Source organism: Scomber japonicus, chromosome 21 (genome assembly GCF_027409825.1).
Source record: "Scomber japonicus isolate fScoJap1 chromosome 21, fScoJap1.pri, whole genome shotgun sequence".
Lineage (NCBI taxonomy): Eukaryota > Metazoa > Chordata > Actinopteri > Scombriformes > Scombridae > Scomber > Scomber japonicus.
This window is the reverse complement of record NC_070598.1, coordinates 19,303,820-19,310,568: the sequence shown is the minus strand read 5'-3', so window position 1 is coordinate 19,310,568 and position 6,749 is coordinate 19,303,820.

The window sequence follows — 6,749 nt, the reverse complement described above, 5'->3', positions numbered from 1 at the left end:
AAAGGTGTAATATTGTATTATGAAAACAAAAACCAGAGGTGTTCAACAAAAAGTCTGTTTATTAATTTTACAGTGAAATTTCACATATATAAATCAAATTTCTCATTTCAACTTTTAATGATTACATTTAGAAAGTATTTTGAGTTTATTTAACTCATAAACAATAAGAAATGTGAGCATATGATTGGTGTGCTCCAATAATGTATTAAAGAAATGTGATTTTATTGCCTACCTTTTGTATTTGTTTTATTTTATTACTTCCACTCCTACTGCTGTTACCATGTTGACTGTATCAACAAACTGAAAGTGAAGTTCCAATATGACACCTTATTGATTTTTTCTGATATTGTATTATTGTCACATTGTATTATTGTGTTTTTATTGAACAATGTGAAACAGTTTAACCAGGCTAAATGTGCGTTTCCTGTGCATATCACAAGTGTCTTACACAAATTTAAATATTCGTAATGTGTAGACTATAATTTTTAATTGCATAACCAAGACACTTTAGTCTTGTCTACTTGTATACACAACATGAAGACAAGCACGTCATTTGTGTATGTTGTGTAAAGATAAAAAACTAAAATAAAGTCTGTCATATACTTTATTGCACCAATATTGATTTCTTTGTTCTTCGTCCTTCTTTAGCAGTTTTGCTCACTTTAATGTGTTGACATGCAGTAAGGCCTATTTGATTTAACTTTACAAATTGAAAAAAATGAAATGTTAAATGTTGTAGTACAATATTTCCCAACCTGGGGTTTAGGACCATCTAAAAAAGCCCCAGAATAAATCTGAGGGGTCACAAGATGATGAATACAGAACATAATTAATAATAATTCCTGTTACCCAGTGTGAAAATAATACCAATTGAACAATCTGAGAAGGGTTCAGGTGGACTGCTACAACTCATATTCATACAGAGGTGTTATTTTAATATTGGGAACCATCGTTATAACATATAATCTACACCTTGTTCTATCCCTATGTGTACTGTACAGTTTTCCCATTTGTTGTTTCGCCCTCTTTAAATTTTACCTTCAAGCATTTGTCAAGTACATACAGCAGAATGACTTAGCTAAATATCTGTTCTTACACTTAAATGTATCAAATATGACCTAAGATCACACCACTGAGATCTGAAGTAAAACTAAAAGAGTCAGTAGTGTGTCACATGATATAGAAAAAAGTATACTGTAAGTTGTAAATTGGTAATACAGGCATGGCTGTTGCCCTTCCACTGCATGTTGTTGTAAGAGCTTGTGTGAAAGTTGATGACAGCAGGCTGTGAAACTTATAATGGTTTCATAAGATAGGAACAGAATGCCTTGAGCAGCATCCAGGAAAATCAGCAGGAATAAAGGTCTTTGATGGACACTAAGGAGCTCTAACGTTTTCCAAAGAACAACTCATTTGGCGTTTTTACCACCTCCCATAAACACATTTTACATATTAAAACGTTTTATATGTGAGTTTTCAGTCGTGTCAGTTTATTTTACACACTGGCCCAGTGCTGATGGATGGCTCTTCTAAACACGAAACAACCATTTCCATCATCATCTCTGTTATTAACTTACTGCTGTGACAGTTTGTATAGTTAAAGCCATGGCTAAAACTGTTTTTTACAATTACAAACACAAATTCTTTGCTTCTCTTGCCATAGTGCCTTCTCCTTCTCAACTGAATCAATAGACCTTATTGCACTTCAGACCCAACCTAGTATGATTTGTTTTCAACCAGGAGTACTAGGTGTTCTTTTTAGCTTCTCTACAGGCTTCCTGCTGCTTGTTATACAGTGCCAATCAAATCAGTGTAAACTCATCATGATTCAAAATACACCCTAATGTGCACTGGGACACATCATCAGTGATATAACAAGGGGTGTTTTGGGATTTTTCTCCAGTAGACACTCATGCTAAGACGACCCAGCCAGGGATGATCAGACCCCAGTTTGGACCACAACACCAGGCAGGTTCTTATTATATAGATGGGATAGCCCTGCTCTCATTTCTGCAGAAGTTTGTGTTTCATGAATATTTTGTCTTGACTTACTGTAGATTTCTTGGCTGTGGCTGAATGCAGACTTAGTGTAAAGACCATAGGGAGGAAAGCTCCAACTATATACTCCATTTATTTTAAATCCCCTGTTTTTATAACACTATCTAGTGTGCCAGCTCTGATGAAGTTTGGGCCCCCTCTGCCAATATTGAGCTGCAGCACAGAAAGTCCTCACTATAATTCAGTTCCATGCAGTGTAAATAGACCCAGAGATTTATATTTTATATTTATTTTGATACACAAGAGATTCTCTGTTTGTGAGACAAACAAGGACATACTGTGTGTGTGCATTGGCAGAAGAGATATTTTTAAACCCATGATAAAGACAAACAAAAAGTTCAGCAGAAAGTTTTGCCTTCACAAACACAAACTGTGTAGATATTGCTCTTGTTCACTCTTTTTTTCTCACCTACACCTGCACTAACAGCTGCTGAATCAGGCATATTTATCTACTTGGCTCTTTTAAAATTATGGCTGATCAAAACCCCAAGAGGACCAATCTTCCCACAATAAACACACAATAAAGAACTCTTGAATCAAAATGTTCACAGTATGTTCTACAGTATGGTAAACCCAGCACAAAATAACTACAGCACCACTGGTTTCACGTTAATGAAATGTGCTGATCATTTACTTTACATTACACATTTCACCATTGCTACCCCTCTCAATTAATCTTTATAACTACATATAACTCTATATAGCTATAATCTAACTTTGTTTATACACTGGCTCACATCCATGCAAAATTAATTTGCAAGCATAATGTCTTAGAACATCAGTCACAGAGGCTTTTTATTAAAATGGCTGGAAAATGAGTTTCAAAAGCCAGAAATCATAGAACCATAATTTCAGACTCAATTATATTGATTAGTGATGGTCATTACACTGAGTAGACACATTATTGTTTGTGCTGTGAGAATGTAAAACTGTAATAATTGTAAGTGTAGAACCAAGGTGATTAAAATCTGCAATTCAGGGCCCTGATGCAGGGTTGTGCATGCTGACTCACCTGTATGGCTTATCCTCTGACACTCCAAATGAGCAGAGCACTCATTAATTATTAGTTGCACGTGTGTTTTTTGCATCATGACTTAAGTGTCTGCTGTGAAAAGGGCCTTAAAGCTGAAACACATTTATCTGTCAAATTCAGTCATTGTCAATGTGTGTGTGTGTGTGTGTGTGTGTGTGTGTGTGTGTGTGTGTGTGTGTGTGTGTGTGTGTGTGTGTGTGTGTGTGTGTGTGCATCCTTGTGTGCAGACCAGCAGAGGACGCCATAGTACACTTGTCAATTATTAGTCCCCCTGTTTATTAAATGTGTAATGATGTATGAATGTACTATGGTGTCTCATCTAACCAATAATAAATCCACAACCACAGTGTAATTCAGACATCAATAGACTGATAAAATGCCTCTTGTGATCTGACATTGAACAGGAATCCTACAACAAGGTAGAGACTGTGTTTATCTCAAAAATACTTTATTTACATGCAAAGTAGAATCTGTAAAAGGTAGACTTTATAGACCTTTAAAAATACTGTACTTTAGCTGCCCTGGCACCTAGACTCTGGAATGATCTCCTCCCTTTCATCAGATCAGCCGAGTCTAATAACTGCTTCAAAAAACATTTGAAAACCTACTTTTTTATGCTGGCCTTTTCATATTTTTCAGTAACCTTTAATAATGTCTGTGTGTAATGCATTTCTTTTTCTCTTTTTCTTTGTGTGCGGATGTCAATGTAAAATTCTTTCTAACCTATGTTCAAAAAGGTGCTATATAAATACAGTTTACATACTTATTCAAAGTCCACACATGTATATATTTGAAATCAGCTGTTCAGTATTTCAGTCTGTTGCAAGGGACCTCTCAGAATACACGTTCCTTGCCAAGCATTTCATATGAAGAAATGTCTTTCCAGACACTCCCTAGCTCTCTGATGAGCTGAATTTAACATTACAATTCAATATTGTATATACATTTGTCACAGTCTGTCAATGCTTTCGTTGAAGGCATTTGTGTGCTTTCTACTTTTTCATACTTTGTACATACTATAACGTTAATATAATTGTATAATTTGTTTGTCTGGTCTTCTGGGATCAGCATCTCAAGGACCAATGACACAATTTGCTCATAAGTCACTGAGTTTTTGTCTGACGGCGCTATATGGCAAAGCTTTGAGTGTGCCCTCCTCTGACACTTAAACTGTAAATCTGTCTATATTCAGGTTCCCAACAGGAAGAAACGTTGACTCTAAGACCTCTCCCATCATGCGCCCATCAGTCAAAACTCAGTCAACCCTATTGCAAAATCCTCTGAATGCTCCACATGTCCCTATAAATGTCTTTTTTCATGTGAGCAAGCACTGTTGCAAGCATGTATAAGCTTAACCCCAACTCATTAAAGGATCATGCCAGGCAATAATGAAATACAGGGGTATAAAGGGCACAACACAGGTACATCCTGCGAGGATAAAATCAACAAAAACAAATCAATAAGACATTTATAGAGGACTTACCAGGTCATGCTCTTTAGAGAAATTGCTTTTAAAGACTTGGATTTCAAACATTAACATCAAAATCATCTGTACTCTGCATATGGTGGACATAATGATATAAGCGCCGGTACAGTCTCACGCAATCCTACACAATAGCCAATAAATACTTTGTGAGACGTATAATTTTCTGTTTTTGCTGAGCTCGTCAGGGAGCTGTTAAATCCATGGTTGTTTTTGAGGCCGAATCTTGGGTTATTACATTGAATTACAGAGGGTATGGCTTGACGTCACTAATTGTTTAAACGGCACAGACCCCATCACCAACATATTAACATTTCTGACAATATGCCAGAATCAGCCACAAAGTCAGAAGGGCGGGGAAATAGTTGAAAATGACAAATGTTATGAATAAAAGCATTAAAAACACAATCGATAATGAAAGAAGTGAAACTATGCAGATCCAAACAGAGCCTGCACTAAACAGACAACAGAAAGCTCTTAAGACATACAAAATTGACAATAACCAGACAACAATCAACCAATCAACAAATAGCATGACAACACAACCGAGGGCCTTTACATACACACATTAAAACACATTTACTAATCAAATTTAGATTAGAAAAAATGCTTTGTTAGTTAATATGTGAGTTACAATTGCTTGAATCATGCCTGAATCCTGAACTTTTAACCATTTTAACAGTGTTTCCAATGTATCTTTTTTAAATGAATGGCAGTTATTGAGCCTATTTGCCAGTTGTGCATACCCCTTATACTTTAAACTTTAAGGTATTCATGGTATTCTTCCTTCACTTTTACTTTGGTTCATGTCTTCAGAGATACAGGCATAATACACATATAACATCTTGCTTTCTAACCCACACATAATAGGTCAAAAAACAAGGACTTTTGGAATATGTGGCTGGAGCATGTCATCTGTCAGTGATTGTCCAAAAAGTAATGGAACAGACACGAAAATGAATGGTAGCTGGCAGTAAACCCCATCTAATTCTCATGTGGCACAATGTTGTGTAAGTTTTGGCCCATTTTATGCAGCCTGAAATCAGCAGGGTCAGAAACATTTGACACATCAGATATTCTCCAGGGTTCCATAACAAATGATGTACTAAGAGCCAAAATCAGAACCTGTAGAGCTTCTGAAGACATGCAGGAAATATGGAAAAGAGACAGAAATGAACAATGGGGTGCAAAAGATCCTACATATGGCTCTGTGTACTCACACCCACTCTGTGAATCTGAATCACCAGGCAGCAGTGCAACATCTCACCAAATTACCAGACTCATCCATCATATTAAGTTGCGTTGGGTCATGCATTTAAGAACTCACTAAAGGGAATGTTACCTGCAGTGAGTGGATGATAGAAAAAAAGTCCCTGGCTGGATTTGGTTCCACATCAGCACAACCTAATCATGAAATGTTTGGCATCTGCTGTGGGGAAACACAACTCTGTCATCACCTTGAATGGGAAGGCCACACAGTAACACGGTCAGAGTCAAGCATGCGATATGCTGTGCTCTGGGAAGATGCGGTTTGCAAGGCGTATGAAGAAGAACCAGTGTGGATGGAAAGTGCAGATTTCACCTGTGGAGACTGGCTGAGGATTGAGGATAAAGGATTTTTGCTGCTGAAGCCCACCCCAACATCTTACAGTTAAAACCTGAGAAAGAACCTCTGTATTAAAGGAATTTAAACATCTTGTCCTATGTGCTGATGTCTTCCTTTCAGTGAGACCCTCCTAATAAATTGTGGATTGAATTCTAATTAAATATTCATACACCCCCGCCAATGCACTATATCATAATGAAAAGAAAGAAAATTCACAACTTTTTACTTACCAGTATTTCAGCTTTTGTTGTTTGCCACAGTGGACTTACTGCCGATGTGAGATGAAGTTGCAGTGTTTTTTAAATAATTGAACACATTGGTTGTTATTTGTATGTATGTTTGTATGTACAGTATATACTCTTTAATATCTTGTCCAACTGCTGGTGTTGGTAGTCCATATATGCTGAGGGGTCTAGTCCAAATAAAAGTTCCCCATGGGGACAATAAAATATCTATTTATCCATTACAGATTATGTAGTTTGTCTTTGTTTACAGGCTTTATTATCTGTTAGATGGCTCTGCCCATCTGTATGTTTTCAGTTCTGTCTGAGTTGTGGGTGTAGATGAGC